General features: G+C 52.2%; 56 non-coding genes across 56 annotated transcripts; 37 read left to right on the top strand and 19 right to left on the bottom strand.

Annotated features, from left to right (window-relative positions):
• Positions 1-165: 165 nt before the first annotated feature.
• trnay-gua (transfer RNA tyrosine (anticodon GUA)) lies at positions 166-253 on the bottom strand. The gene is given in 2 exon segments: positions 166-201; positions 217-253. It is a non-coding gene; the product is annotated as a tRNA-Tyr (tRNA).
• Positions 254-460: 207 nt separating this feature from the next.
• Positions 461-533, top strand: trnak-uuu (transfer RNA lysine (anticodon UUU)). The gene has a single exon. It is a non-coding gene; the product is annotated as a tRNA-Lys (tRNA).
• A 916-nt stretch (positions 534-1,449) lies between these two features.
• Positions 1,450-1,537, bottom strand: trnay-gua (transfer RNA tyrosine (anticodon GUA)). Its single transcript is given in 2 exon segments — positions 1,450-1,485; positions 1,501-1,537. It is a non-coding gene; the product is annotated as a tRNA-Tyr (tRNA).
• Positions 1,538-1,744: 207 nt separating this feature from the next.
• Positions 1,745-1,817, top strand: trnak-uuu (transfer RNA lysine (anticodon UUU)). The gene has a single exon. It is a non-coding gene; the product is annotated as a tRNA-Lys (tRNA).
• A 347-nt stretch (positions 1,818-2,164) lies between these two features.
• trnag-ccc (transfer RNA glycine (anticodon CCC)) lies at positions 2,165-2,235 on the top strand. Its single transcript has one exon. It is a non-coding gene; the product is annotated as a tRNA-Gly (tRNA).
• A 498-nt stretch (positions 2,236-2,733) lies between these two features.
• On the bottom strand, positions 2,734-2,821 carry trnay-gua (transfer RNA tyrosine (anticodon GUA)). The gene is given in 2 exon segments: positions 2,734-2,769; positions 2,785-2,821. It is a non-coding gene; the product is annotated as a tRNA-Tyr (tRNA).
• A 207-nt stretch (positions 2,822-3,028) lies between these two features.
• trnak-uuu (transfer RNA lysine (anticodon UUU)) lies at positions 3,029-3,101 on the top strand. Its single transcript has one exon. It is a non-coding gene; the product is annotated as a tRNA-Lys (tRNA).
• Positions 3,102-3,448: 347 nt separating this feature from the next.
• trnag-ccc (transfer RNA glycine (anticodon CCC)) lies at positions 3,449-3,519 on the top strand. The gene has a single exon. It is a non-coding gene; the product is annotated as a tRNA-Gly (tRNA).
• Positions 3,520-4,017: 498 nt separating this feature from the next.
• On the bottom strand, positions 4,018-4,105 carry trnay-gua (transfer RNA tyrosine (anticodon GUA)). Its single transcript is given in 2 exon segments — positions 4,018-4,053; positions 4,069-4,105. It is a non-coding gene; the product is annotated as a tRNA-Tyr (tRNA).
• Positions 4,106-4,312: 207 nt separating this feature from the next.
• On the top strand, positions 4,313-4,385 carry trnak-uuu (transfer RNA lysine (anticodon UUU)). The gene has a single exon. It is a non-coding gene; the product is annotated as a tRNA-Lys (tRNA).
• Positions 4,386-4,732: 347 nt separating this feature from the next.
• trnag-ccc (transfer RNA glycine (anticodon CCC)) lies at positions 4,733-4,803 on the top strand. The gene has a single exon. It is a non-coding gene; the product is annotated as a tRNA-Gly (tRNA).
• A 498-nt stretch (positions 4,804-5,301) lies between these two features.
• On the bottom strand, positions 5,302-5,389 carry trnay-gua (transfer RNA tyrosine (anticodon GUA)). Its single transcript is given in 2 exon segments — positions 5,302-5,337; positions 5,353-5,389. It is a non-coding gene; the product is annotated as a tRNA-Tyr (tRNA).
• Positions 5,390-5,596: 207 nt separating this feature from the next.
• Positions 5,597-5,669, top strand: trnak-uuu (transfer RNA lysine (anticodon UUU)). The gene has a single exon. It is a non-coding gene; the product is annotated as a tRNA-Lys (tRNA).
• Positions 5,670-6,016: 347 nt separating this feature from the next.
• trnag-ccc (transfer RNA glycine (anticodon CCC)) lies at positions 6,017-6,087 on the top strand. The gene has a single exon. It is a non-coding gene; the product is annotated as a tRNA-Gly (tRNA).
• Positions 6,088-6,585: 498 nt separating this feature from the next.
• Positions 6,586-6,673, bottom strand: trnay-gua (transfer RNA tyrosine (anticodon GUA)). Its single transcript is given in 2 exon segments — positions 6,586-6,621; positions 6,637-6,673. It is a non-coding gene; the product is annotated as a tRNA-Tyr (tRNA).
• A 207-nt stretch (positions 6,674-6,880) lies between these two features.
• Positions 6,881-6,953, top strand: trnak-uuu (transfer RNA lysine (anticodon UUU)). The gene has a single exon. It is a non-coding gene; the product is annotated as a tRNA-Lys (tRNA).
• Positions 6,954-7,300: 347 nt separating this feature from the next.
• On the top strand, positions 7,301-7,371 carry trnag-ccc (transfer RNA glycine (anticodon CCC)). The gene has a single exon. It is a non-coding gene; the product is annotated as a tRNA-Gly (tRNA).
• A 498-nt stretch (positions 7,372-7,869) lies between these two features.
• trnay-gua (transfer RNA tyrosine (anticodon GUA)) lies at positions 7,870-7,957 on the bottom strand. Its single transcript is given in 2 exon segments — positions 7,870-7,905; positions 7,921-7,957. It is a non-coding gene; the product is annotated as a tRNA-Tyr (tRNA).
• A 207-nt stretch (positions 7,958-8,164) lies between these two features.
• Positions 8,165-8,237, top strand: trnak-uuu (transfer RNA lysine (anticodon UUU)). Its single transcript has one exon. It is a non-coding gene; the product is annotated as a tRNA-Lys (tRNA).
• A 347-nt stretch (positions 8,238-8,584) lies between these two features.
• trnag-ccc (transfer RNA glycine (anticodon CCC)) lies at positions 8,585-8,655 on the top strand. Its single transcript has one exon. It is a non-coding gene; the product is annotated as a tRNA-Gly (tRNA).
• A 498-nt stretch (positions 8,656-9,153) lies between these two features.
• Positions 9,154-9,241, bottom strand: trnay-gua (transfer RNA tyrosine (anticodon GUA)). Its single transcript is given in 2 exon segments — positions 9,154-9,189; positions 9,205-9,241. It is a non-coding gene; the product is annotated as a tRNA-Tyr (tRNA).
• Positions 9,242-9,448: 207 nt separating this feature from the next.
• trnak-uuu (transfer RNA lysine (anticodon UUU)) lies at positions 9,449-9,521 on the top strand. The gene has a single exon. It is a non-coding gene; the product is annotated as a tRNA-Lys (tRNA).
• A 347-nt stretch (positions 9,522-9,868) lies between these two features.
• Positions 9,869-9,939, top strand: trnag-ccc (transfer RNA glycine (anticodon CCC)). Its single transcript has one exon. It is a non-coding gene; the product is annotated as a tRNA-Gly (tRNA).
• Positions 9,940-10,437: 498 nt separating this feature from the next.
• On the bottom strand, positions 10,438-10,525 carry trnay-gua (transfer RNA tyrosine (anticodon GUA)). The gene is given in 2 exon segments: positions 10,438-10,473; positions 10,489-10,525. It is a non-coding gene; the product is annotated as a tRNA-Tyr (tRNA).
• A 207-nt stretch (positions 10,526-10,732) lies between these two features.
• On the top strand, positions 10,733-10,805 carry trnak-uuu (transfer RNA lysine (anticodon UUU)). The gene has a single exon. It is a non-coding gene; the product is annotated as a tRNA-Lys (tRNA).
• A 347-nt stretch (positions 10,806-11,152) lies between these two features.
• Positions 11,153-11,223, top strand: trnag-ccc (transfer RNA glycine (anticodon CCC)). Its single transcript has one exon. It is a non-coding gene; the product is annotated as a tRNA-Gly (tRNA).
• Positions 11,224-11,721: 498 nt separating this feature from the next.
• Positions 11,722-11,809, bottom strand: trnay-gua (transfer RNA tyrosine (anticodon GUA)). The gene is given in 2 exon segments: positions 11,722-11,757; positions 11,773-11,809. It is a non-coding gene; the product is annotated as a tRNA-Tyr (tRNA).
• Positions 11,810-12,016: 207 nt separating this feature from the next.
• Positions 12,017-12,089, top strand: trnak-uuu (transfer RNA lysine (anticodon UUU)). The gene has a single exon. It is a non-coding gene; the product is annotated as a tRNA-Lys (tRNA).
• A 347-nt stretch (positions 12,090-12,436) lies between these two features.
• On the top strand, positions 12,437-12,507 carry trnag-ccc (transfer RNA glycine (anticodon CCC)). The gene has a single exon. It is a non-coding gene; the product is annotated as a tRNA-Gly (tRNA).
• Positions 12,508-13,005: 498 nt separating this feature from the next.
• trnay-gua (transfer RNA tyrosine (anticodon GUA)) lies at positions 13,006-13,093 on the bottom strand. Its single transcript is given in 2 exon segments — positions 13,006-13,041; positions 13,057-13,093. It is a non-coding gene; the product is annotated as a tRNA-Tyr (tRNA).
• A 207-nt stretch (positions 13,094-13,300) lies between these two features.
• On the top strand, positions 13,301-13,373 carry trnak-uuu (transfer RNA lysine (anticodon UUU)). Its single transcript has one exon. It is a non-coding gene; the product is annotated as a tRNA-Lys (tRNA).
• Positions 13,374-13,720: 347 nt separating this feature from the next.
• Positions 13,721-13,791, top strand: trnag-ccc (transfer RNA glycine (anticodon CCC)). The gene has a single exon. It is a non-coding gene; the product is annotated as a tRNA-Gly (tRNA).
• Positions 13,792-14,289: 498 nt separating this feature from the next.
• Positions 14,290-14,377, bottom strand: trnay-gua (transfer RNA tyrosine (anticodon GUA)). Its single transcript is given in 2 exon segments — positions 14,290-14,325; positions 14,341-14,377. It is a non-coding gene; the product is annotated as a tRNA-Tyr (tRNA).
• A 207-nt stretch (positions 14,378-14,584) lies between these two features.
• On the top strand, positions 14,585-14,657 carry trnak-uuu (transfer RNA lysine (anticodon UUU)). Its single transcript has one exon. It is a non-coding gene; the product is annotated as a tRNA-Lys (tRNA).
• A 347-nt stretch (positions 14,658-15,004) lies between these two features.
• Positions 15,005-15,075, top strand: trnag-ccc (transfer RNA glycine (anticodon CCC)). The gene has a single exon. It is a non-coding gene; the product is annotated as a tRNA-Gly (tRNA).
• Positions 15,076-15,573: 498 nt separating this feature from the next.
• On the bottom strand, positions 15,574-15,661 carry trnay-gua (transfer RNA tyrosine (anticodon GUA)). The gene is given in 2 exon segments: positions 15,574-15,609; positions 15,625-15,661. It is a non-coding gene; the product is annotated as a tRNA-Tyr (tRNA).
• A 207-nt stretch (positions 15,662-15,868) lies between these two features.
• Positions 15,869-15,941, top strand: trnak-uuu (transfer RNA lysine (anticodon UUU)). The gene has a single exon. It is a non-coding gene; the product is annotated as a tRNA-Lys (tRNA).
• A 347-nt stretch (positions 15,942-16,288) lies between these two features.
• trnag-ccc (transfer RNA glycine (anticodon CCC)) lies at positions 16,289-16,359 on the top strand. The gene has a single exon. It is a non-coding gene; the product is annotated as a tRNA-Gly (tRNA).
• A 498-nt stretch (positions 16,360-16,857) lies between these two features.
• trnay-gua (transfer RNA tyrosine (anticodon GUA)) lies at positions 16,858-16,945 on the bottom strand. Its single transcript is given in 2 exon segments — positions 16,858-16,893; positions 16,909-16,945. It is a non-coding gene; the product is annotated as a tRNA-Tyr (tRNA).
• A 207-nt stretch (positions 16,946-17,152) lies between these two features.
• On the top strand, positions 17,153-17,225 carry trnak-uuu (transfer RNA lysine (anticodon UUU)). Its single transcript has one exon. It is a non-coding gene; the product is annotated as a tRNA-Lys (tRNA).
• A 347-nt stretch (positions 17,226-17,572) lies between these two features.
• trnag-ccc (transfer RNA glycine (anticodon CCC)) lies at positions 17,573-17,643 on the top strand. The gene has a single exon. It is a non-coding gene; the product is annotated as a tRNA-Gly (tRNA).
• Positions 17,644-18,141: 498 nt separating this feature from the next.
• Positions 18,142-18,229, bottom strand: trnay-gua (transfer RNA tyrosine (anticodon GUA)). The gene is given in 2 exon segments: positions 18,142-18,177; positions 18,193-18,229. It is a non-coding gene; the product is annotated as a tRNA-Tyr (tRNA).
• Positions 18,230-18,436: 207 nt separating this feature from the next.
• trnak-uuu (transfer RNA lysine (anticodon UUU)) lies at positions 18,437-18,509 on the top strand. The gene has a single exon. It is a non-coding gene; the product is annotated as a tRNA-Lys (tRNA).
• Positions 18,510-18,856: 347 nt separating this feature from the next.
• Positions 18,857-18,927, top strand: trnag-ccc (transfer RNA glycine (anticodon CCC)). Its single transcript has one exon. It is a non-coding gene; the product is annotated as a tRNA-Gly (tRNA).
• A 498-nt stretch (positions 18,928-19,425) lies between these two features.
• On the bottom strand, positions 19,426-19,513 carry trnay-gua (transfer RNA tyrosine (anticodon GUA)). The gene is given in 2 exon segments: positions 19,426-19,461; positions 19,477-19,513. It is a non-coding gene; the product is annotated as a tRNA-Tyr (tRNA).
• A 207-nt stretch (positions 19,514-19,720) lies between these two features.
• Positions 19,721-19,793, top strand: trnak-uuu (transfer RNA lysine (anticodon UUU)). The gene has a single exon. It is a non-coding gene; the product is annotated as a tRNA-Lys (tRNA).
• Positions 19,794-20,140: 347 nt separating this feature from the next.
• trnag-ccc (transfer RNA glycine (anticodon CCC)) lies at positions 20,141-20,211 on the top strand. Its single transcript has one exon. It is a non-coding gene; the product is annotated as a tRNA-Gly (tRNA).
• Positions 20,212-20,709: 498 nt separating this feature from the next.
• Positions 20,710-20,797, bottom strand: trnay-gua (transfer RNA tyrosine (anticodon GUA)). The gene is given in 2 exon segments: positions 20,710-20,745; positions 20,761-20,797. It is a non-coding gene; the product is annotated as a tRNA-Tyr (tRNA).
• Positions 20,798-21,004: 207 nt separating this feature from the next.
• trnak-uuu (transfer RNA lysine (anticodon UUU)) lies at positions 21,005-21,077 on the top strand. The gene has a single exon. It is a non-coding gene; the product is annotated as a tRNA-Lys (tRNA).
• Positions 21,078-21,424: 347 nt separating this feature from the next.
• On the top strand, positions 21,425-21,495 carry trnag-ccc (transfer RNA glycine (anticodon CCC)). The gene has a single exon. It is a non-coding gene; the product is annotated as a tRNA-Gly (tRNA).
• A 498-nt stretch (positions 21,496-21,993) lies between these two features.
• On the bottom strand, positions 21,994-22,081 carry trnay-gua (transfer RNA tyrosine (anticodon GUA)). The gene is given in 2 exon segments: positions 21,994-22,029; positions 22,045-22,081. It is a non-coding gene; the product is annotated as a tRNA-Tyr (tRNA).
• A 207-nt stretch (positions 22,082-22,288) lies between these two features.
• trnak-uuu (transfer RNA lysine (anticodon UUU)) lies at positions 22,289-22,361 on the top strand. The gene has a single exon. It is a non-coding gene; the product is annotated as a tRNA-Lys (tRNA).
• Positions 22,362-22,708: 347 nt separating this feature from the next.
• On the top strand, positions 22,709-22,779 carry trnag-ccc (transfer RNA glycine (anticodon CCC)). The gene has a single exon. It is a non-coding gene; the product is annotated as a tRNA-Gly (tRNA).
• A 498-nt stretch (positions 22,780-23,277) lies between these two features.
• Positions 23,278-23,365, bottom strand: trnay-gua (transfer RNA tyrosine (anticodon GUA)). Its single transcript is given in 2 exon segments — positions 23,278-23,313; positions 23,329-23,365. It is a non-coding gene; the product is annotated as a tRNA-Tyr (tRNA).
• A 207-nt stretch (positions 23,366-23,572) lies between these two features.
• trnak-uuu (transfer RNA lysine (anticodon UUU)) lies at positions 23,573-23,645 on the top strand. The gene has a single exon. It is a non-coding gene; the product is annotated as a tRNA-Lys (tRNA).
• Positions 23,646-23,992: 347 nt separating this feature from the next.
• On the top strand, positions 23,993-24,063 carry trnag-ccc (transfer RNA glycine (anticodon CCC)). The gene has a single exon. It is a non-coding gene; the product is annotated as a tRNA-Gly (tRNA).
• The last annotated feature ends 79 nt before the right edge of the window (positions 24,064-24,142 follow it).

Raw genomic sequence — 24,142 nt, 5'->3', positions numbered from 1 at the left:
CGCAGTGTTTTGCAAAAGGAAAGCTTAGCAGACGCGAGCAGTAGAATGCAGAATTCTAACGATGGCGACCCCGCTCTAATGTCTGACCAGCTTACGGTCCAAGCGAGAGACAGATTTGCTCATTTTCTTCTTGTTTCTTGATTGTCAAAGGCCAAAACGGAAGCGTCCCTCGAGCCGGATTCAAACCAGCGACCTAAGGATGTCTGGCGTTCTCCACTACAGTCCTCCGCTCTACCAACTGAGCTATCGAGGGAGCGGTGCGTGTCCTCTCTCTGCCGTTCACAGCCCGAGGCAGGGTGGAGTTCCTGTTCTTTGGAAAGCACAGCACTGTGTCATGTTGGATCTAACAGAGATTCCTGGGCTCTTTGTCGTTTCCTCGGCTTGCTCTCTTCAGTGGACCAAATATGTGGCCTTTGAGGATCCTGTATGTCCCTGCTGCTGCTCCTCCTTCTGCCGTAGAGCCCGGGTAGCTCAGTCGGTAGAGCATCAGACTTTTAATCTGAGGGTCCAGGGTTCAAGTCCCTGTTCGGGTGTTATGGTGACTCAGGTCTAAGCCCCACCCACTGGGCTTTTGTTTGCGGCCCTCCTCATTGTAAGGGCACAGAATTCCACATTAGCAACGCAGAGGTCCTTGTGTGCTGTTTGTCCTGGACGTAGTCAAAGGGGCCTGGAAGACGACAGTGAAACAATGGTGGTACGTCTTTGGCATTTTTTTCCTCTTCCGTCGGCTCTTGTCGTTGCAAATTCCCAAAGCTTCAAATTAGGCAGGGCAGAGGTAATTGTGGGGTGTGTGGGCTGGGCAAAAAGAAGGCCTTTGCTCCCTTTTGCCTGTGGGAGGATAAGAGGCTTAAACTGTGGTGTGAGCAAGCTCTTTCCGTGGGCGCCAGTGGTGTAGTGGTATCATGCAAGATTCCCATTCTTGCGACCCAGGTTCGGTTCCCGGCTGGCGCAGCCTGGGCTCTAGCTTGTGGGCGTTGGAGCAAGCACTGATTAATGGGTGAGGTGTGACTCTGGGTGATTGCTGGCCCCTGCTGAGGAAAACTTTGCATATCAAAGCCTCAACGGATTGAGTAGGAGGAAGTGGTAACTGGATGAATGACAATCAATACAGAAGGTGCTGCTTGCTTTCTGGGGCTATACCTTGCCTCCTCTTTAACAGCTTTGTACTCAAACGTCTACTGCAATGGTGAAGCTTACAGAAAGGGTGCCGGCGATGGGCTCCACCGAGCGCCTCCTTTAGTCTCACTTGTCTTTGCGACTAGGTTTTGAACGCACCAGCAATGACGCAGTGTTTTGCAAAAGGAAAGCTTAGCAGACGCGAGCAGTAGAATGCAGAATTCTAACGATGGCGACCCCGCTCTAATGTCTGACCAGCTTACGGTCCAAGCGAGAGACAGATTTGCTCATTTTCTTCTTGTTTCTTGATTGTCAAAGGCCAAAACGGAAGCGTCCCTCGAGCCGGATTCAAACCAGCGACCTAAGGATGTCTGGCGTTCTCCACTACAGTCCTCCGCTCTACCAACTGAGCTATCGAGGGAGCGGTGCGTGTCCTCTCTCTGCCGTTCACAGCCCGAGGCAGGGTGGAGTTCCTGTTCTTTGGAAAGCACAGCACTGTGTCATGTTGGATCTAACAGAGATTCCTGGGCTCTTTGTCGTTTCCTCGGCTTGCTCTCTTCAGTGGACCAAATATGTGGCCTTTGAGGATCCTGTATGTCCCTGCTGCTGCTCCTCCTTCTGCCGTAGAGCCCGGGTAGCTCAGTCGGTAGAGCATCAGACTTTTAATCTGAGGGTCCAGGGTTCAAGTCCCTGTTCGGGTGTTATGGTGACTCTGGTCTAAGCCCCACCCACTGGGCTTTTGTTTGCGGCCCTCCTCATTGTAAGGGCACAGAATTCCACATTAGCAACGCAGAGGTCCTTGTGTGCTGTTTGTCCTGGACGTAGTCAAAGGGGCCTGGAAGACGACAGTGAAACAATGGTGGTACGTCTTTGGCATTTTTTTCCTCTTCCGTCGGCTCTTGTCGTTGCAAATTCCCAAAGCTTCAAATTAGGCAGGGCAGAGGTAATTGTGGGGTGTGTGGGCTGGGCAAAAAGAAGGCCTTTGCTCCCTTTTGCCTGTGGGAGGATAAGAGGCTTAAACTGTGGTGTGAGCAAGCTCTTTCCGTGGGCGCCAGTGGTGTAGTGGTATCATGCAAGATTCCCATTCTTGCGACCCGGGTTCGATTCCCGGCTGGCGCAGCCTGGGCTCTAGCTTGTGGGCGTTGGAGCAAGCACTGATTAATGGGTGAGGTGTGACTCTGGGTGATTGCTGGCCCCTGCTGAGGAAAACTTTGAATATCAAAGCCTCAACAGATTGAGTAGGAGGGAGTGGTTACTGGATGAATGACAATCAATACAGAAGGTGCTGCTTGCTTTCTGGGGCTATACCTTGCCTCCTCTTTAACAGCTTTGTACTCAAACGTCTACTGCAATGGTGAAGCTTACAGAAAGGGTGCCGGCGATGGGCTCCACCGAGCGCCTCCTTTAGTCTCACTTGTCTTTGCGACTAGGTTTTGAACGCACCAGCAATGACGCAGTGTTTTGCAAAAGGAAAGCTTAGCAGACGCGAGCAGTAGAATGCAGAATTCTAACGATGGCGACCCCGCTCTAATGTCTGACCAGCTTACGGTCCAAGCGAGAGACAGATTTGCTCATTTTCTCCTTGTTTCTTGATTGTCAAAGGCCAAAACGGAAGCGTCCCTCGAGCCGGATTCGAACCAGCAACCTAAGGATGTCTGGCGTTCTCCACTACAGTCCTCCGCTCTACCAACTGAGCTATCGAGGGAGCGGTGCGTGTCCTCTCTCTGCCGTTCACAGCCCGAGGCAGGGTGGAGTTCCTGTTCTTTGGAAAGCACAGCACTGTGTCATGTTGGATCTAACAGAGATTCCTGGGCTCTTTGTCGTTTCCTCGGCTTGCTCTCTTCAGTGGACCAAATATGTGGCCTTTGAGGATCTTGTATGTCCCTGCTGCTGCTCCTCTTTCTGCCGTAGAGCCCGGGTAGCTCAGTCGGTAGAGCATCAGACTTTTAATCTGAGGGTCCAGGGTTCAAGTCCCTGTTCGGGTGTTATGGTGACTCTGGTCTAAGCCCCACCCACTGGGCTTTTGTTTGCGGCCCTCCTCATTGTAAGGGCACAGAATTCCACATTAGCAACGCAGAGGTCCTTGTGTGCTGTTTGTCCTGGACGTAGTCAAAGGGGCCTGGAAGACGACAGTGAAACAATGGTGGTACGTCTTTGGCATTTTTTTCCTCTTCCGTCGGCTCTTGTCGTTGCAAATTCCCAAAGCTTCAAATTAGGCAGGGCAGAGGTAATTGTGGGGTGTGTGGGCTGGGCAAAAAGAAGGCCTTTGCTCCCTTTTGCCTGTGGGAGGATAAGAGGCTTAAACTGTGGTGTGAGCAAGCTCTTTCCGTGGGCGCCAGTGGTGTAGTGGTATCATGCAAGATTCCCATTCTTGCGACCCGGGTTCGATTCCCGGCTGGCGCAGCCTGGGCTCTAGCTTGTGGGCGTTGGAGCAAGCACTGATTAATGGGTGAGGTGTGACTCTGGGTGATTGCTGGCCCCTGCTGAGGAAAACTTTGCATATCAAAGCCTCAACAGATTGAGTAGGAGGAAGTGGTTACTGGATGAATGACAATCAATACAGAAGGTGCTGCTTGCTTTCTGGGGCTATACCTTGCCTCCTCTTTAACAGCTTTGTACTCAAACGTCTACTGCAATGGTGAAGCTTACAGAAAGGGTGCCGGCGATGGGCTCCACCGAGCGCCTCCTTTAGTCTCACTTGTCTTTGCGACTAGGTTTTGAACGCACCAGCAATGACGCAGTGTTTTGCAAAAGGAAAGCTTAGCAGACGCGAGCAGTAGAATGCAGAATTCTAACGATGGCGACCCCGCTCTAATGTCTGACCAGCTTACGGTCCAAGCGAGAGACAGATTTGCTCATTTTCTTCTTGTTTCTTGATTGTCAAAGGCCAAAACGGAAGCGTCCCTCGAGCCGGATTCAAACCAGCGACCTAAGGATGTCTGGCGTTCTCCACTACAGTCCTCCGCTCTACCGACTGAGCTATCGAGGGAGCGGTGTGTGTCCTCTCTCTGCCGTTCACAGCCCGAGGCAGGGTGGAGTTCCTGTTCTTTGGAAAGCACAGCACTGTGTCATGTTGGATCTAACAGAGATTCCTGGGCTCTTTGTCGTTTCCTCGGCTTGCTCTCTTCAGTGGACCAAATATGTGGCCTTTGAGGATCCTGTATGTCCCTGCTGCTGCTCCTCCTTCTGCCGTAGAGCCCGGGTAGCTCAGTCGGTAGAGCATCAGACTTTTAATCTGAGGGTCCAGGGTTCAAGTCCCTGTTCGGGTGTTATGGTGACTCTGGTCTAAGCCCCACCCACTGGGCTTTTGTTTGCGGCCCTCCTCATTGTAAGGGCACAGAATTCCACATTAGCAACGCAGAGGTCCTTGTGTGCTGTTTGTCCTGGACGTAGTCAAAGGGGCCTGGAAGACGACAGTGAAACAATGGTGGTACGTCTTTGGCATTTTTTTCCTCTTCCGTCGGCTCTTGTCGTTGCAAATTCCCAAAGCTTCAAATTAGGCAGGGCAGAGGTAATTGTGGGGTGTGTGGGCTGGGCAAAAAGAAGGCCTTTGCTCCCTTTTGCCTGTGGGAGGATAAGAGGCTTAAACTGTGGTGTGAGCAAGCTCTTTCTGTGGGCGCCAGTGGTGTAGTGGTATCATGCAAGATTCCCATTCTTGCGACCCGGGTTCGATTCCCGGCTGGCGCAGCCTGGGCTCTAGCTTGTGGGCGTTGGAGCAAGCACTGATTAATGGGTGAGGTGTGACTCTGGGTGATTGCTGGCCCCTGCTGAGGAAAACTTTGCATATCAAAGCCTCAACGGATTGAGTAGGAGGAAGTGGTTACTGGATGAATGACAATCAATACAGAAGGTGCTGCTTGCTTTCTGGGGCTATACCTTGCCTCCTCTTTAACAGCTTTGTACTCAAACGTCTACTGCAATGGTGAAGCTTACAGAAAGGGTGCCGGCGATGGGCTCCACCGAGCGCCTCCTTTAGTCTCACTTGTCTTTGCGACTAGGTTTTGAACGCACCAGCAATGACGCAGTGTTTTGCAAAAGGAAAGCTTAGCAGACGCGAGCAGTAGAATGCAGAATTCTAACGATGGCGACCCCGCTCTAATGTCTGACCAGCTTACGGTCCAAGCGAGAGACAGATTTGCTCATTTTCTTCTTGTTTCTTGATTGTCAAAGGCCAAAACGGAAGCGTCCCTCGAGCCGGATTCAAACCAGCGACCTAAGGATGTCTGGCGTTCTCCACTACAGTCCTCCGCTCTACCAACTGAGCTATCGAGGGAGCGGTGCGTGTCCTCTCTCTGCCGTTCACAGCCCGAGGCAGGGTGGAGTTCCTGTTCTTTGGAAAGCACAGCACTGTGTCATGTTGGATCTAACAGAGATTCCTGGGCTCTTTGTCGTTTCCTCGGCTTGCTCTCTTCAGTGGACCAAATATGTGGCCTTTGAGGATCCTGTATGTCCCTGCTGCTGCTCCTCCTTCTGCCGTAGAGCCCGGGTAGCTCAGTCGGTAGAGCATCAGACTTTTAATCTGAGGGTCCAGGGTTCAAGTCCCTGTTCGGGTGTTATGGTGACTCTGGTCTAAGCCCCACCCACTGGGCTTTTGTTTGCGGCCCTCCTCATTGTAAGGGCACAGAATTCCACATTAGCAACGCAGAGGTCCTTGTGTGCTGTTTGTCCTGGACGTAGTCAAAGGGGCCTGGAAGACGACAGTGAAACAATGGTGGTACGTCTTTGGCATTTTTTTCCTCTTCCGTCGGCTCTTGTCGTTGCAAATTCCCAAAGCTTCAAATTAGGCAGGGCAGAGGTAATTGTGGGGTGTGTGGGCTGGGCAAAAAGAAGGCCTTTGCTCCCTTTTGCCTGTGGGAGGATAAGAGGCTTAAACTGTGGTGTGAGCAAGCTCTTTCCGTGGGCGCCAGTGGTGTAGTGGTATCATGCAAGATTCCCATTCTTGCGACCCGGGTTCGATTCCCGGCTGGCGCAGCCTGGGCTCTAGCTTGTGGGCGTTGGAGCAAGCACTGATTAATGGGTGAGGTGTGACTCTGGGTGATTGCTGGCCCCTGCTGAGGAAAACTTTGCATATCAAAGCCTCAACGGATTGAGTAGGAGGAAGTGGTTACTGGATGAATGACAATCAATACAAAAGGTGCTGCTTGCTTTCTGGGGCTATACCTTGCCTCCTCTTTAACAGCTTTGTACTCAAACGTCTACTGCAATGGTGAAGCTTGCAGAAAGGGTGCCGGCGATGGGCTCCACCGAGCGCCTCCTTTAGTCTCACTTGTCTTTGCGACTAGGTTTTGAACGCACCAGCAATGACGCAGTGTTTTGCAAAAGGAAAGCTTAGCAGACGCGAGCAGTAGAATGCAGAATTCTAACGATGGCGACCCCGCTCTAATGTCTGACCAGCTTACGGTCCAAGCGAGAGACAGATTTGCTCATTTTCTTCTTGTTTCTTGATTGTCAAAGGCCAAAACGGAAGCGTCCCTCGAGCTGGATTCAAACCAGCGACCTAAGGATGTCTGGCGTTCTCCACTACAGTCCTCCGCTCTACCAACTGAGCTATCGAGGGAGCGGTGCGTGTCCTCTCTCTGCCGTTCACAGCCCGAGGCAGGGTGGAGTTCCTGTTCTTTGGAAAGCACAGCACTGTGTCATGTTGGATCTAACAGAGATTCCTGGGCTCTTTGTCGTTTCCTCGGCTTGCTCTCTTCAGTGGACCAAATATGTGGCCTTTGAGGATCCTGTATGTCCCTGCTGCTGCTCCTCCTTCTGCCGTAGAGCCCGGGTAGCTCAGTCGGTAGAGCATCAGACTTTTAATCTGAGGGTCCAGGGTTCAAGTCCCTGTTCGGGTGTTATGGTGACTCTGGTCTAAGCCCCACCCTCTGGGCTTTTGTTTGCGGCCCTCCTCATTGTAAGGGCACAGAATTCCACATTAGCAACGCAGAGGTCCTTGTGTGCTGTTTGTCCTGGACGTAGTCAAAGGGGCCTGGAAGACGACAGTGAAACAATGGTGGTACGTCTTTGGCATTTTTTTCCTCTTCCGTCGGCTCTTGTCGTTGCAAATTCCCAAAGCTTCAAATTAGGCAGGGCAGAGGTAATTGTGGGGTGTGTGGGCTGGGCAAAAAGAAGGCCTTTGCTCCCTTTTGCCTGTGGGAGGATAAGAGGCTTAAACTGTGGTGTGAGCAAGCTCTTTCCGTGGGCGCCAGTGGTGTAGTGGTATCATGCAAGATTCCCATTCTTGCGACCCGGGTTCGGTTCCCGGCTGGCGCAGCCTGGGCTCTAGCTTGTGGGTGTTGGAGCAAGCACTGATTAATGGGTGAGGTGTGACTCTGGGTGATTGCTGGCCCCTGCTGAGGAAAACTTTGCATATCAAAGCCTCAACGGATTGAGTAGGAGGAAGTGGTTACTGGATGAATGACAATCAATACAGAAGGTGCTGCTTGCTTTCTGGGGCTATACCTTGCCTCCTCTTTAACAGCTTTGTACTCAAACGTCTACTGCAATGGTGAAGCTTACAGAAAGGGTGCCGGCGATGGGCTCCACCGAGCGCCTCCTTTAGTCTCACTTGTCTTTGCGACTAGGTTTTGAACGCACCAGCAATGACGCAGTGTTTTGCAAAAGGAAAGCTTAGCAGACGCGAGCAGTAGAATGCAGAATTCTAACGATGGCGACCCCGCTCTAATGTCTGACCAGCTTACGGTCCAAGCGAGAGACAGATTTGCTCATTTTCTCCTTGTTTCTTGATTGTCAAAGGCCAAAATGGAAGCGTCCCTCGAGCCGGATTCGAACCAGCGACCTAAGGATGTCTGGCGTTCTCCACTACAGTCCTCCGCTCTACCAACTGAGCTATCGAGGGAGCGGTGCGTGTCCTCTCTCTGCCGTTCACAGCCCGAGGCAGGGTGGAGTTCCTGTTCTTTGGAAAGCACAGCACTGTGTCATGTTGGATCTAACAGAGATTCCTGGGCTCTTTGTCGTTTCCTCGGCTTGCTCTCTTCAGTGGACCAAATATGTGGCCTTTGAGGATCCTGTATGTCCCTGCTGCTGCTCCTCCTTCTGCCGTAGAGCCCGGGTAGCTCAGTCGGTAGAGCATCAGACTTTTAATCTGAGGGTCCAGGGTTCAAGTCCCTGTTCGGGTGTTATGGTGACTCTGGTCTAAGCCCCACCCTCTGGGCTTTTGTTTGCGGCCCTCCTCATTGTAAGGGCACAGAATTCCACATTAGCAACGCAGAGGTCCTTGTGTGCTGTTTGTCCTGGACGTAGTCAAAGGGGCCTGGAAGACGACAGTGAAACAATGGTGGTACGTCTTTGGCATTTTTTTCCTCTTCCGTCGGCTCTTGTCGTTGCAAATTCCCAAAGCTTCAAATTAGGCAGGGCAGAGGTAATTGTGGGGTGTGTGGGCTGGGCAAAAAGAAGGCCTTTGCTCCCTTTTGCCTGTGGGAGGATAAGAGGCTTAAACTGTGGTGTGAGCAAGCTCTTTCCGTGGGCGCCAGTGGTGTAGTGGTATCATGCAAGATTCCCATTCTTGCGACCCGGGTTCGGTTCCCGGCTGGCGCAGCCTGGGCTCTAGCTTGTGGGCGTTGGAGCAAGCACTGATTAATGGGTGAGGTGTGACTCTGGGTGATTGCTGGCCCCTGCTGAGGAAAACTTTGCATATCAAAGCCTCAACGGATTGAGTAGGAGGAAGTGGTTACTGGATGAATGACAATCAATACAGAAGGTGCTGCTTGCTTTCTGGGGCTACACCTTGCCTCCTCTTTAACAGCTTTGTACTCAAACGTCTACTGCAATGGTGAAGCTTACAGAAAGGGTGCCGGCGATGGGCTCCACCGAGCGCCTCCTTTAGTCTCACTTGTCTTTGCGACTAGGTTTTGAACGCACCAGCAATGACGCAGTGTTTTGCAAAAGGAAAGCTTAGCAGACGCGAGCAGTAGAATGCAGAATTCTAACGATGGCGACCCCGCTCTAATGTCTGACCAGCTTACGGTCCAAGCGAGAGACAGATTTGCTCATTTTCTCCTTGTTTCTTGATTGTCAAAGGCCAAAATGGAAGCGTCCCTCGAGCCGGATTCGAACCAGCGACCTAAGGATGTCTGGCGTTCTCCACTACAGTCCTCCGCTCTACCAACTGAGCTATCGAGGGAGCGGTGCGTGTCCTCTCTCTGCCGTTCACAGCCCGAGGCAGGGTGGAGTTCCTGTTCTTTGGAAAGCACAGCACTGTGTCATGTTGGATCTAACAGAGATTCCTGGGCTCTTTGTCGTTTCCTCGGCTTGCTCTCTTCAGTGGACCAAATATGTGGCCTTTGAGGATCCTGTATGTCCCTGCTGCTGCTCCTCCTTCTGCCGTAGAGCCCGGGTAGCTCAGTCGGTAGAGCATCAGACTTTTAATCTGAGGGTCCAGGGTTCAAGTCCCTGTTCGGGTGTTATGGTGACTCTGGTCTAAGCCCCACCCTCTGGGCTTTTGTTTGCGGCCCTCCTCATTGTAAGGGCACAGAATTCCACATTAGCAACGCAGAGGTCCTTGTGTGCTGTTTGTCCTGGACGTAGTCAAAGGGGCCTGGAAGACGACAGTGAAACAATGGTGGTACGTCTTTGGCATTTTTTTCCTCTTCCGTCGGCTCTTGTCGTTGCAAATTCCCAAAGCTTCAAATTAGGCAGGGCAGAGGTAATTGTGGGGTGTGTGGGCTGGGCAAAAAGAAGGCCTTTGCTCCCTTTTGCCTGTGGGAGGATAAGAGGCTTAAACTGTGGTGTGAGCAAGCTCTTTCCGTGGGCGCCAGTGGTGTAGTGGTATCATGCAAGATTCCCATTCTTGCGACCCGGGTTCGATTCCCGGCTGGCGCAGCCTGGGCTCTAGCTTGTGGGCGTTGGAGCAAGCACTGATTAATGGGTGAGGTGTGACTCTGGGTGATTGCTGGCCCCTGCTGAGGAAAACTTTGCATATCAAAGCCTCAACGGATTGAGTAGGAGGAAGTGGTTACTGGATGAATGACAATCAATACAAAAGGTGCTGCTTGCTTTCTGGGGCTATACCTTGCCTCCTCTTTAACAGCTTTGTACTCAAACGTCTACTGCAATGGTGAAGCTTGCAGAAAGGGTGCCGGCGATGGGCTCCACCGAGCGCCTCCTTTAGTCTCACTTGTCTTTGCGACTAGGTTTTGAACGCACCAGCAATGACGCAGTGTTTTGCAAAAGGAAAGCTTAGCAGACGCGAGCAGTAGAATGCAGAATTCTAACGATGGCGACCCCGCTCTAATGTCTGACCAGCTTACGGTCCAAGCGAGAGACAGATTTGCTCATTTTCTTCTTGTTTCTTGATTGTCAAAGGCCAAAACGGAAGCGTCCCTCGAGCCGGATTCGAACCAGCGACCTAAGGATGTCTGGCGTTCTCCACTACAGTCCTCCGCTCTACCAACTGAGCTATCGAGGGAGCGGTGCGTGTCCTCTCTCTGCCGTTCACAGCCCGAGGCAGGGTGGAGTTCCTGTTCTTTGGAAAGCACAGCACTGTGTCATGTTGGATCTAACAGAGATTCCTGGGCTCTTTGTCGTTTCCTCGGCTTGCTCTCTTCAGTGGACCAAATATGTGGCCTTTGAGGATCCTGTATGTCCCTGCTGCTGCTCCTCCTTCTGCCGTAGAGCCCGGGTAGCTCAGTCGGTAGAGCATCAGACTTTTAATCTGAGGGTCCAGGGTTCAAGTCCCTGTTCGGGTGTTATGGTGACTCTGGTCTAAGCCCCACCCTCTGGGCTTTTGTTTGCGGCCCTCCTCATTGTAAGGGCACAGAATTCCACATTAGCAACGCAGAGGTCCTTGTGTGCTGTTTGTCCTGGACGTAGTCAAAGGGGCCTGGAAGACGACAGTGAAACAATGGTGGTACGTCTTTGGCATTTTTTTCCTCTTCCGTCGGCTCTTGTCGTTGCAAATTCCCAAAGCTTCAAATTAGGCAGGGCAGAGGTAATTGTGGGGTGTGTGGGCTGGGCAAAAAGAAGGCCTTTGCTCCCTTTTGCCTGTGGGAGGATAAGAGGCTTAAACTGTGGTGTGAGCAAGCTCTTTCCGTGGGCGCCAGTGGTGTAGTGGTATCATGCAAGATTCCCATTCTTGCGACCCGGGTTCGATTCCCGGCTGGCGCAGCCTGGGCTCTAGCTTGTGGGCGTTGGAGCAAGCACTGATTAATGGGTGAGGTGTGACTCTGGGTGATTGCTGGCCCCTGCTGAGGAAAACTTTGCATATCAAAGCCTCAACGGATTGAGTAGGAGGAAGTGGTTACTGGATGAATGACAATCAATACAAAAGGTGCTGCTTGCTTTCTGGGGCTATACCTTGCCTCCTCTTTAACAGCTTTGTACTCAAACGTCTACTGCAATGGTGAAGCTTGCAGAAAGGGTGCCGGCGATGGGCTCCACCGAGCGCCTCCTTTAGTCTCACTTGTCTTTGCGACTAGGTTTTGAACGCACCAGCAATGACGCAGTGTTTTGCAAAAGGAAAGCTTAGCAGACGCGAGCAGTAGAATGCAGAATTCTAACGATGGCGACCCCGCTCTAATGTCTGACCAGCTTACGGTCCAAGCGAGAGACAGATTTGCTCATTTTCTTCTTGTTTCTTGATTGTCAAAGGCCAAAACGGAAGCGTCCCTCGAGCCGGATTCGAACCAGCGACCTAAGGATGTCTGGCGTTCTCCACTACAGTCCTCCGCTCTACCAACTGAGCTATCGAGGGAGCGGTGCGTGTCCTCTCTCTGCCGTTCACAGCCCGAGGCAGGGTGGAGTTCCTGTTCTTTGGAAAGCACAGCACTGTGTCATGTTGGATCTAACAGAGATTCCTGGGCTCTTTGTCGTTTCCTCGGCTTGCTCTCTTCAGTGGACCAAATATGTGGCCTTTGAGGATCCTGTATGTCCCTGCTGCTGCTCCTCCTTCTGCCGTAGAGCCCGGGTAGCTCAGTCGGTAGAGCGTCAGACTTTTAATCTGAGGGTCCAGGGTTCAAGTCCCTGTTCGGGTGTTATGGTGACTCTGGTCTAAGCCCCACCCTCTGGGCTTTTGTTTGCGGCCCTCCTCATTGTAAGGGCATAGAATTCCACATTAGCAACGCAGAGGTCCTTGTGTGCTGTTTGTCCTGGACGTAGTCAAAGGGGCCTGGAAGACGACAGTGAAACAATGGTGGTACGTCTTTGGCATTTTTTTCCTCTTCCGTCGGCTCTTGTCGTTGCAAATTCCCAAAGCTTCAAATTAGGCAGGGCAGAGGTAATTGTGGGGTGTGTGGGCTGGGCAAAAAGAAGGCCTTTGCTCCCTTTTGCCTGTGGGAGGATAAGAGGCTTAAACTGTGGTGTGAGCAAGCTCTTTCCGTGGGCGCCAGTGGTGTAGTGGTATCATGCAAGATTCCCATTCTTGCGACCCGGGTTCGGTTCCCGGCTGGCGCAGCCTGGGCTCTAGCTTGTGGGCGTTGGAGCAAGCACTGATTAATGGGTGAGGTGTGACTCTGGGTGATTGCTGGCCCCTGCTGAGGAAAACTTTGCATATCAAAGCCTCAACGGATTGAGTAGGAGGAAGTGGTTACTGGATGAATGACAATCAATACAGAAGGTGCTGCTTGCTTTCTGGGGCTATACCTTGCCTCCTCTTTAACAGCTTTGTACTCAAACGTCTACTGCAATGGTGAAGCTTGCAGAAAGGGTGCCGGCGATGGGCTCCACCGAGCGCCTCCTTTAGTCTCACTTGTCTTTGCGACTAGGTTTTGAACGCACCAGCAATGACGCAGTGTTTTGCAAAAGGAAAGCTTAGCAGACGCGAGCAGTAGAATGCAGAATTCTAACGATGGCGACCCCGCTCTAATGTCTGACCAGCTTACGGTCCAAGCGAGAGACAGATTTGCTCATTTTCTCCTTGTTTCTTGATTGTCAAAGGCCAAAACGGAAGCGTCCCTCGAGCCGGATTCGAACCAGCGACCTAAGGATGTCTGGCGTTCTCCACTACAGTCCTCCGCTCTACCAACTGAGCTATCGAGGGAGCGGTGCGTGTCCTCTCTCTGCCGTTCACAGCCCGAGGCAGGGTGGAGTTCCTGTTCTTTGGAAAGCACAGCACTGTGTCATGTTGGATCTAACAGAGATTCCTGGGCTCTTTGTCGTTTCCTCGGCTTGCTCTCTTCAGTGGACCAAATATGTGGCCTTTGAGGATCCTGTATGTCCCTGCTGCTGCTCCTCCTTCTGCCGTAGAGCCCGGGTAGCTCAGTCGGTAGAGCGTCAGACTTTTAATCTGAGGGTCCAGGGTTCAAGTCCCTGTTCGGGTGTTATGGTGACTCTGGTCTAAGCCCCACCCTCTGGGCTTTTGTTTGCGGCCCTCCTCATTGTAAGGGCACAGAATTCCACATTAGCAACGCAGAGGTCCTTGTGTGCTGTTTGTCCTGGACGTAGTCAAAGGGGCCTGGAAGACGACAGTGAAACAATGGTGGTACGTCTTTGGCATTTTTTTCCTCTTCCGTCGGCTCTTGTCGTTGCAAATTCCCAAAGCTTCAAATTAGGCAGGGCAGAGGTAATTGTGGGGTGTGTGGGCTGGGCAAAAAGAAGGCCTTTGCTCCCTTTTGCCTGTGGGAGGATAAGAGGCTTAAACTGTGGTGTGAGCAAGCTCTTTCCGTGGGCGCCAGTGGTGTAGTGGTATCATGCAAGATTCCCATTCTTGCGACCCGGGTTCGATTCCCGGCTGGCGCAGCCTGGGCTCTAGCTTGTGGGCGTTGGAGCAAGCACTGATTAATGGGTGAGGTGTGACTCTGGGTGATTGCTGGCCCCTGCTGAGGAAAACTTTGCATATCAAAGCCTCAACGGATTGAGTAGGAGGAAGTGGTTACTGGATGAATGACAATCAATACAGAAGGTGCTGCTTGCTTTCTGGGGCTATACCTTGCCTCCTCTTTAACAGCTTTGTACTCAAACGTCTACTGCAATGGTGAAGCTTGCAGAAAGGGTGCCGGCGATGGGCTCCACCGAGCGCCTCCTTTAGTCTCACTTGTCTTTGCGACTAGGTTTTGAACGCACCAGCAATGACGCAGTGTTTTGCAAAAGGAAAGCTTAGCAGGCGCGAGCAGTAGAATGCAGAATTCTAACGATGGCGACCCCGCTCTAATGTCTGACCAGCTTACGGTCCAAGCGAGAGACAGATTTGCTCATTTTCTTCTTGTTTCTTGATTGTCAAAGGCCAAAACGGAAGCGTCCCTCGAGCCGGATTCGAACCAGCGACCTAAGGATGTCTGGCGTTCTCCACTACAGTCCTCCGCTCTACCAACTGAGCTATCGAGGGAGCGGTGCGTGTCCTCTCTCTGCCGTTCACAGCCCGAGGCAGGGTGGAGTTCCTGTTCTTTGGAAAGCACAGCACTGTGTCATGTTGGATCTAACAGAGATTCCTGGGCTCTTTGTCGTTTCCTCGGCTTGCTCTCTTCAGTGGACCAAATATGTGGCCTTTGAGGATCCTGTATGTCCCTGCTGCTGCTCCTCCTTCTGCCGTAGAGCCCGGGTAGCTCAGTCGGTAGAGCATCAGACTTTTAATCTGAGGGTCCAGGGTTCAAGTCCCTGTTCGGGTGTTATGGTGACTCTGGTCTAAGCCCCACCCTCTGGGCTTTTGTTTGCGGCCCTCCTCATTGTAAGGGCACAGAATTCCACATTAGCAACGCAGAGGTCCTTGTGTGCTGTTTGTCCTGGACGTAGTCAAAGGGGCCTGGAAGACGACAGTGAAACAATGGTGGTACGTCTTTGGCATTTTTTTCCTCTTCCGTCGGCTCTTGTCGTTGCAAATTCCCAAAGCTTCAAATTAGGCAGGGCAGAGGTAATTGTGGGGTGTGTGGGCTGGGCAAAAAGAAGGCCTTTGCTCCCTTTTGCCTGTGGGAGGATAAGAGGCTTAAACTGTGGTGTGAGCAAGCTCTTTCCGTGGGCGCCAGTGGTGTAGTGGTATCATGCAAGATTCCCATTCTTGCGACCCGGGTTCGGTTCCCGGCTGGCGCAGCCTGGGCTCTAGCTTGTGGGCGTTGGAGCAAGCACTGATTAATGGGTGAGGTGTGACTCTGGGTGATTGCTGGCCCCTGCTGAGGAAAACTTTGCATATCAAAGCCTCAACGGATTGAGTAGGAGGAAGTGGTTACTGGATGAATGACAATCAATACAGAAGGTGCTGCTTGCTTTCTGGGGCTATACCTTGCCTCCTCTTTAACAGCTTTGTACTCAAACGTCTACTGCAATGGTGAAGCTTACAGAAAGGGTGCCGGCGATGGGCTCCACCGAGCGCCTCCTTTAGTCTCACTTGTCTTTGCGACTAGGTTTTGAACGCACCAGCAATGACGCAGTGTTTTGCAAAAGGAAAGCTTAGCAGACGCGAGCAGTAGAATGCAGAATTCTAACGATGGCGACCCCGCTCTAATGTCTGACCAGCTTACGGTCCAAGCGAGAGACAGATTTGCTCATTTTCTCCTTGTTTCTTGATTGTCAAAGGCCAAAACGGAAGCGTCCCTCGAGCCGGATTCGAACCAGCGACCTAAGGATGTCTGGCGTTCTCCACTACAGTCCTCCGCTCTACCAACTGAGCTATCGAGGGAGCGGTGCGTGTCCTCTCTCTGCCGTTCACAGCCCGAGGCAGGGTGGAGTTCCTGTTCTTTGGAAAGCACAGCACTGTGTCATGTTGGATCTAACAGAGATTCCTGGGCTCTTTGTCGTTTCCTCGGCTTGCTCTCTTCAGTGGACCAAATATGTGGCCTTTGAGGATCCTGTATGTCCCTGCTGCTGCTCCTCCTTCTGCCGTAGAGCCCGGGTAGCTCAGTCGGTAGAGCGTCAGACTTTTAATCTGAGGGTCCAGGGTTCAAGTCCCTGTTCGGGTGTTATGGTGACTCTGGTCTAAGCCCCACCCTCTGGGCTTTTGTTTGCGGCCCTCCTCATTGTAAGGGCACAGAATTCCACATTAGCAACGCAGAGGTCCTTGTGTGCTGTTTGTCCTGGACGTAGTCAAAGGGGCCTGGAAGACGACAGTGAAACAATGGTGGTACGTCTTTGGCATTTTTTTCCTCTTCCGTCGGCTCTTGTCGTTGCAAATTCCCAAAGCTTCAAATTAGGCAGGGCAGAGGTAATTGTGGGGTGTGTGGGCTGGGCAAAAAGAAGGCCTTTGCTCCCTTTTGCCTGTGGGAGGATAAGAGGCTTAAACTGTGGTGTGAGCAAGCTCTTTCCGTGGGCGCCAGTGGTGTAGTGGTATCATGCAAGATTCCCATTCTTGCGACCCGGGTTCGGTTCCTGGCTGGCGCAGCCTGGGCTCTAGCTTGTGGGCGTTGGAGCAAGCACTGATTAATGGGTGAGGTGTGACTCTGGGTGATTGCTGGCCCCTGCTGAGGAAAACTTTGCATATCAAAGCCTCAACGGATTGAGTAGGAGGAAGTGGTTACTGGATGAATGACAATCAATACAGAAGGTGCTGCTTGCTTTCTGGGGCTATACCTTGCCTCCTCTTTAACAGCTTTGTACTCAAACGTCTACTGCAATGGTGAAGCTTACAGAAAGGGTGCCGGCGATGGGCTCCACCGAGCGCCTCCTTTAGTCTCACTTGTCTTTGCGACTAGGTTTTGAACGCACCAGCAATGACGCAGTGTTTTGCAAAAGGAAAGCTTAGCAGACGCGAGCAGTAGAATGCAGAATTCTAACGATGGCGACCCCGCTCTAATGTCTGACCAGCTTACGGTCCAAGCGAGAGACAGATTTGCTCATTTTCTCCTTGTTTCTTGATTGTCAAAGGCCAAAATGGAAGCGTCCCTCGAGCCGGATTCGAACCAGCGACCTAAGGATGTCTGGCGTTCTCCACTACAGTCCTCCGCTCTACCAACTGAGCTATCGAGGGAGCGGTGCGTGTCCTCTCTCTGCCGTTCACAGCCCGAGGCAGGGTGGAGTTCCTGTTCTTTGGAAAGCACAGCACTGTGTCATGTTGGATCTAACAGAGATTCCTGGGCTCTTTGTCGTTTCCTCGGCTTGCTCTCTTCAGTGGACCAAATATGTGGCCTTTGAGGATCCTGTATGTCCCTGCTGCTGCTCCTCCTTCTGCCGTAGAGCCCGGGTAGCTCAGTCGGTAGAGCGTCAGACTTTTAATCTGAGGGTCCAGGGTTCAAGTCCCTGTTCGGGTGTTATGGTGACTCTGGTCTAAGCCCCACCCTCTGGGCTTTTGTTTGCGGCCCTCCTCATTGTAAGGGCACAGAATTCCACATTAGCAACGCAGAGGTCCTTGTGTGCTGTTTGTCCTGGACGTAGTCAAAGGGGCCTGGAAGACGACAGTGAAACAATGGTGGTACGTCTTTGGCATTTTTTTCCTCTTCCGTCGGCTCTTGTCGTTGCAAATTCCCAAAGCTTCAAATTAGGCAGGGCAGAGGTAATTGTGGGGTGTGTGGGCTGGGCAAAAAGAAGGCCTTTGCTCCCTTTTGCCTGTGGGAGGATAAGAGGCTTAAACTGTGGTGTGAGCAAGCTCTTTCCGTGGGCGCCAGTGGTGTAGTGGTATCATGCAAGATTCCCATTCTTGCGACCCGGGTTCGGTTCCCGGCTGGCGCAGCCTGGGCTCTAGCTTGTGGGCGTTGGAGCAAGCACTGATTAATGGGTGAGGTGTGACTTTGGGTGATTGCTGGCCCCTGCTGAGGAAAACTTTGCATATCAAAGCCTCAACGGATTGAGTAGGAGGAAGTGGTTACTGGATGAATGACAATCAATACAGAAGGTGCTGCTTGCTTTCTGGGGCTATACCTTGCCTCCTCTTTAACAGCTTTGTACTCAAACGTCTACTGCAATGGTGAAGCTTACAGAAAGGGTGCCGGCGATGGGCTCCACCGAGCGCCTCCTTTAGTCTCACTTGTCTTTGCGACTAGGTTTTGAACGCACCAGCAATGACGCAGTGTTTTGCAAAAGGAAAGCTTAGCAGACGCGAGCAGTAGAATGCAGAATTCTAACGATGGCGACCCCGCTCTAATGTCTGACCAGCTTACGGTCCAAGCGAGAGACAGATTTGCTCATTTTCTCCTTGTTTCTTGATTGTCAAAGGCCAAAATGGAAGCGTCCCTCGAGCCGGATTCGAACCAGCGACCTAAGGATGTCTGGCGTTCTCCACTACAGTCCTCCGCTCTACCAACTGAGCTATCGAGGGAGCGGTGCGTGTCCTCTCTCTGCCGTTCACAGCCCGAGGCAGGGTGGAGTTCCTGTTCTTTGGAAAGCACAGCACTGTGTCATGTTGGATCTAACAGAGATTCCTGGGCTCTTTGTCGTTTCCTCGGCTTGCTCTCTTCAGTGGACCAAATATGTGGCCTTTGAGGATCCTGTATGTCCCTGCTGCTGCTCCTCCTTCTGCCGTAGAGCCCGGGTAGCTCAGTCGGTAGAGCGTCAGACTTTTAATCTGAGGGTCCAGGGTTCAAGTCCCTGTTCGGGTGTTATGGTGACTCTGGTCTAAGCCCCACCCTCTGGGCTTTTGTTTGCGGCCCTCCTCATTGTAAGGGCACAGAATTCCACATTAGCAACGCAGAGGTCCTTGTGTGCTGTTTGTCCTGGACGTAGTCAAAGGGGCCTGGAAGACGACAGTGAAACAATGGTGGTACGTCTTTGGCATTTTTTTCCTCTTCCGTCGGCTCTTGTCGTTGCAAATTCCCAAAGCTTCAAATTAGGCAGGGCAGAGGTAATTGTGGGGTGTGTGGGCTGGGCAAAAAGAAGGCCTTTGCTCCCTTTTGCCTGTGGGAGGATAAGAGGCTTAAACTGTGGTGTGAGCAAGCTCTTTCCGTGGGCGCCAGTGGTGTAGTGGTATCATGCAAGATTCCCATTCTTGCGACCCGGGTTCGGTTCCCGGCTGGCGCAGCCTGGGCTCTAGCTTGTGGGCGTTGGAGCAAGCACTGATTAATGGGTGAGGTGTGACTTTGGGTGATTGCTGGCCCCTGCTGAGGAAAACTTTGCATATCAAAGCCTCAACGGATTGAGTAGGAGGAAGTGGTTACTGGATGAATGACAATCAATACAGAAGGTGCTGCTTGCTTTCTGGGGCTATACCTTGCCTCCTCTTTAACAGCTTTGTACTCAAACGTCTACTGCAATGGTGAAGCTTACAGAAAGGGTGCCGGCGATGGGCTCCACCGAGCGCCTCCTTTAGTCTCACTTGTCTTTGCGACTAGGTTTTGAACGCACCAGCAATGACGCAGTGTTTTGCAAAAGGAAAGCTTAGCAGACGCGAGCAGTAGAATGCAGAATTCTAACGATGGCGACCCCGCTCTAATGTCTGACCAGCTTACGGTCCAAGCGAGAGACAGATTTGCTCATTTTCTCCTTGTTTCTTGATTGTCAAAGGCCAAAATGGAAGCGTCCCTCGAGCCGGATTCGAACCAGCGACCTAAGGATGTCTGGCGTTCTCCACTACAGTCCTCCGCTCTACCAACTGAGCTATCGAGGGAGCGGTGCGTGTCCTCTCTCTGCCGTTCACAGCCCGAGGCAGGGTGGAGTTCCTGTTCTTTGGAAAGCACAGCACTGTGTCATGTTGGATCTAACAGAGATTCCTGGGCTCTTTGTCGTTTCCTCGGCTTGCTCTCTTCAGTGGACCAAATATGTGGCCTTTGAGGATCCTGTATGTCCCTGCTGCTGCTCCTCCTTCTGCCGTAGAGCCCGGGTAGCTCAGTCGGTAGAGCGTCAGACTTTTAATCTGAGGGTCCAGGGTTCAAGTCCCTGTTCGGGTGTTATGGTGACTCTGGTCTAAGCCCCACCCTCTGGGCTTTTGTTTGCGGCCCTCCTCATTGTAAGGGCACAGAATTCCACATTAGCAACGCAGAGGTCCTTGTGTGCTGTTTGTCCTGGACGTAGTCAAAGGGGCCTGGAAGACGACAGTGAAACAATGGTGGTACGTCTTTGGCATTTTTTTCCTCTTCCGTCGGCTCTTGTCGTTGCAAATTCCCAAAGCTTCAAATTAGGCAGGGCAGAGGTAATTGTGGGGTGTGTGGGCTGGGCAAAAAGAAGGCCTTTGCTCCCTTTTGCCTGTGGGAGGATAAGAGGCTTAAACTGTGGTGTGAGCAAGCTCTTTCCGTGGGCGCCAGTGGTGTAGTGGTATCATGCAAGATTCCCATTCTTGCGACCCGGGTTCGGTTCCCGGCTGGCGCAGCCTGGGCTCTAGCTTGTGGGCGTTGGAGCAAGCACTGATTAATGGGTGAGGTGTGACTCTGGGTGATTGCTGGCCCCTGCTGAGGAAAACTTTGCATATCAAAGCCTCAACGGATTGAGTAGGAGGAAGTGGTTACTGGATGAATGACAATCAATACAGAAGGTGCTGCTTGCTTTCTGGGGCTATACCTTGCCTCCTCTTTAACAGCTTTGTACTCAAACGTCTACTGCAATGGTGAAGCTTACAGAAAGGGTGCCGGCGATGGGCTCCACCGAGCGCCTCCTTTAGTCTCACTTGTCTTTGCGACTAGGTTTTGAACGCACCAGCAATGACGCAGTGTTTTGCAAAAGGAAAGCTTAGCAGACGCGAGCAGTAGAATGCAGAATTCTAACGATGGCGACCCCGCTCTAATGTCTGACCAGCTTACGGTCCAAGCGAGAGACAGATTTGCTCATTTTCTCCTTGTTTCTTGATTGTCAAAGGCCAAAATGGAAGCGTCCCTCGAGCCGGATTCGAACCAGCGACCTAAGGATGTCTGGCGTTCTCCACTACAGTCCTCCGCTCTACCAACTGAGCTATCGAGGGAGCGGTGCGTGTCCTCTCTCTGCCGTTCACAGCCCGAGGCAGGGTGGAGTTCATGTTCTTTGGAAAGCACAGCACTGTGTCATGTTGGATCTAACAGAGATTCCTGGGCTCTTTGTCGTTTCCTCGGCTTGCTCTCTTCAGTGGACCAAATATGTGGCCTTTGAGGATCCTGTATGTCCCTGCTGCTGCTCCTCCTTCTGCCGTAGAGCCCGGGTAGCTCAGTCGGTAGAGCGTCAGACTTTTAATCTGAGGGTCCAGGGTTCAAGTCCCTGTTCGGGTGTTATGGTGACTCTGGTCTAAGCCCCACCCTCTGGGCTTTTGTTTGCGGCCCTCCTCATTGTAAGGGCACAGAATTCCACATTAGCAACGCAGAGGTCCTTGTGTGCTGTTTGTCCTGGACGTAGTCAAAGGGGCCTGGAAGACGACAGTGAAACAATGGTGGTACGTCTTTGGCATTTTTTTCCTCTTCCGTCGGCTCTTGTCGTTGCAAATTCCCAAAGCTTCAAATTAGGCAGGGCAGAGGTAATTGTGGGGTGTGTGGGCTGGGCAAAAAGAAGGCCTTTGCTCCCTTTTGCCTGTGGGAGGATAAGAGGCTTAAACTGTGGTGTGAGCAAGCTCTTTCCGTGGGCGCCAGTGGTGTAGTGGTATCATGCAAGATTCCCATTCTTGCGACCCGGGTTCGGTTCCCGGCTGGCGCAGCCTGGGCTCTAGCTTGTGGGCGTTGGAGCAAGCACTGATTAATGGGTGAGGTGTGACTTTGGGTGATTGCTGGCCCCTGCTGAGGAAAACTTTGCATATCAAAGCCTCAACGGATTGAGTAGGAGGAAGTGGTTACTGGATGAATGACAATCAATACAGAAGGTGCTGCTTGCTTTCTGGGGCTATACCTTGCCTCCTCTTTAACAGCTTTGTACTCAAACGTCTACTGCAATGGTGAAGCTTACAGAAAGGGTGCCGGCGATGGGCTCCACCGAGCGCCTCCTTTAGTCTCACTTGTCTTTGCGACTAGGTTTTGAACGCACCAGCAATGACGCAGTGTTTTGCAAAAGGAAAGCTTAGCAGACGCGAGCAGTAGAATGCAGAATTCTAACGATGGCGACCCCGCTCTAATGTCTGACCAGCTTACGGTCCAAGCGAGAGACAGATTTGCTCATTTTCTTCTTGTTTCTTGATTGTCAAAGGCCAAAACGGAAGCGTCCCTCGAGCCGGATTCGAACCAGCGACCTAAGGATGTCTGGCGTTCTCCACTACAGTCCTCCGCTCTACCAACTGAGCTATCGAGGGAGCGGTGCGTGTCCTCTCTCTGCCGTTCACAGCCCGAGGCAGGGTGGAGTTCCTGTTCTTTGGAAAGCACAGCACTGTGTCATGTTGGATCTAACAGAGATTCCTGGGCTCTTTGTCGTTTCCTCGGCTTGCTCTCTTCAGTGGACCAAATATGTGGCCTTTGAGGATCCTGTATGTCCCTGCTGCTGCTCCTCCTTCTGCCGTAGAGCCCGGGTAGCTCAGTCGGTAGAGCATCAGACTTTTAATCTGAGGGTCCAGGGTTCAAGTCCCTGTTCGGGTGTTATGGTGACTCTGGTCTAAGCCCCACCCTCTGGGCTTTTGTTTGCGGCCCTCCTCATTGTAAGGGCACAGAATTCCACATTAGCAACGCAGAGGTCCTTGTGTGCTGTTTGTCCTGGACGTAGTCAAAGGGGCCTGGAAGACGACAGTGAAACAATGGTGGTACGTCTTTGGCATTTTTTTCCTCTTCCGTCGGCTCTTGTCGTTGCAAATTCCCAAAGCTTCAAATTAGGCAGGGCAGAGGTAATTGTGGGGTGTGTGGGCTGGGCAAAAAGAAGGCCTTTGCTCCCTTTTGCCTGTGGGAGGATAAGAGGCTTAAACTGTGGTGTGAGCAAGCTCTTTCCGTGGGCGCCAGTGGTGTAGTGGTATCATGCAAGATTCCCATTCTTGCGACCCGGGTTCGATTCCCGGCTGGCGCAGCCTGGGCTCTAGCTTGTGGGCGTTGGAGCAAGCACTGATTAATGGGTGAGGTGTGACTCTGGGTGATTGCTGGCCCCTGCTGAGGAAAACTTTGCATATCAAAGCCTCAACGGATTGAGTAGGAGGAAGTGGTTACTGGATGAATGACAATCAATACAAAAGGTGCTGCTTGCTTTCTGGGGCTATACCTTGCCTCCTCTTTAACAGCTTTGTACTCAAACGTCTACTGCAATGGTGAAGCTTGCAGAAAGGGTGCCGGCGATGGGCTCCACCGAGCGCCTCCTTTAGTCTCACTTGTCTTTGCGACTAGGTTTTGAACGCACCAGCAATGACGCAGTGTTTTGCAAAAGGAAAGCTTAGCAGACGCGAGCAGTAGAATGCAGAATTCTAACGATGGCGACCCCGCTCTAATGTCTGACCAGCTTACGGTCCAAGCGAGAGACAGATTTGCTCATTTTCTCCTTGTTTCTTGATTGTCAAAGGCCAAAACGGAAGCGTCCCTCGAGCCGGATTCGAACCAGCGACCTAAGGATGTCTGGCGTTCTCCACTACAGTCCTCCGCTCTACCAACTGAGCTATCGAGGGAGCGGTGCGTGTCCTCTCTCTGCCGTTCACAGCCCGAGGCAGGGTGGAGTTCCTGTTCTTTGGAAAGCACAGCACTGTGTCATGTTGGATCTAACAGAGATTCCTGGGCTCTTTGTCGTTTCCTCGGCTTGCTCTCTTCAGTGGACCAAATATGTGGCCTTTGAGGATCCTGTATGTCCCTGCTGCTGCTCCTCCTTCTGCCGTAGAGCCCGGGTAGCTCAGTCGGTAGAGCATCAGACTTTTAATCTGAGGGTCCAGGGTTCAAGTCCCTGTTCGGGTGTTATGGTGACTCTGGTCTAAGCCCCACCCTCTGGGCTTTTGTTTGCGGCCCTCCTCATTGTAAGGGCACAGAATTCCACATTAGCAACGCAGAGGTCCTTGTGTGCTGTTTGTCCTGGACGTAGTCAAAGGGGCCTGGAAGACGACAGTGAAACAATGGTGGTACGTCTTTGGCATTTTTTTCCTCTTCCGTCGGCTCTTGTCGTTGCAAATTCCCAAAGCTTCAAATTAGGCAGGGCAGAGGTAATTGTGGGGTGTGTGGGCTGGGCAAAAAGAAGGCCTTTGCTCCCTTTTGCCTGTGGGAGGATAAGAGGCTTAAACTGTGGTGTGAGCAAGCTCTTTCCGTGGGCGCCAGTGGTGTAGTGGTATCATGCAAGATTCCCATTCTTGCGACCCGGGTTCGGTTCCCGGCTGGTGCAGCCTGGGCTCTAGCTTGTGGGCGTTGGAGCAAGCACTGATTAATGGGTGAGGTGTGACTCTGGGTGATTGCTGGCCCCT

Source organism: Atractosteus spatula, chromosome 6 (genome assembly GCF_055471065.1).
Source record: "Atractosteus spatula isolate fAtrSpa1 chromosome 6, fAtrSpa1.hap1, whole genome shotgun sequence".
Taxonomy (NCBI): domain Eukaryota; kingdom Metazoa; phylum Chordata; class Actinopteri; order Semionotiformes; family Lepisosteidae; genus Atractosteus; species Atractosteus spatula.
This window is presented reverse-complemented; position numbering and strand designations above follow the sequence as displayed.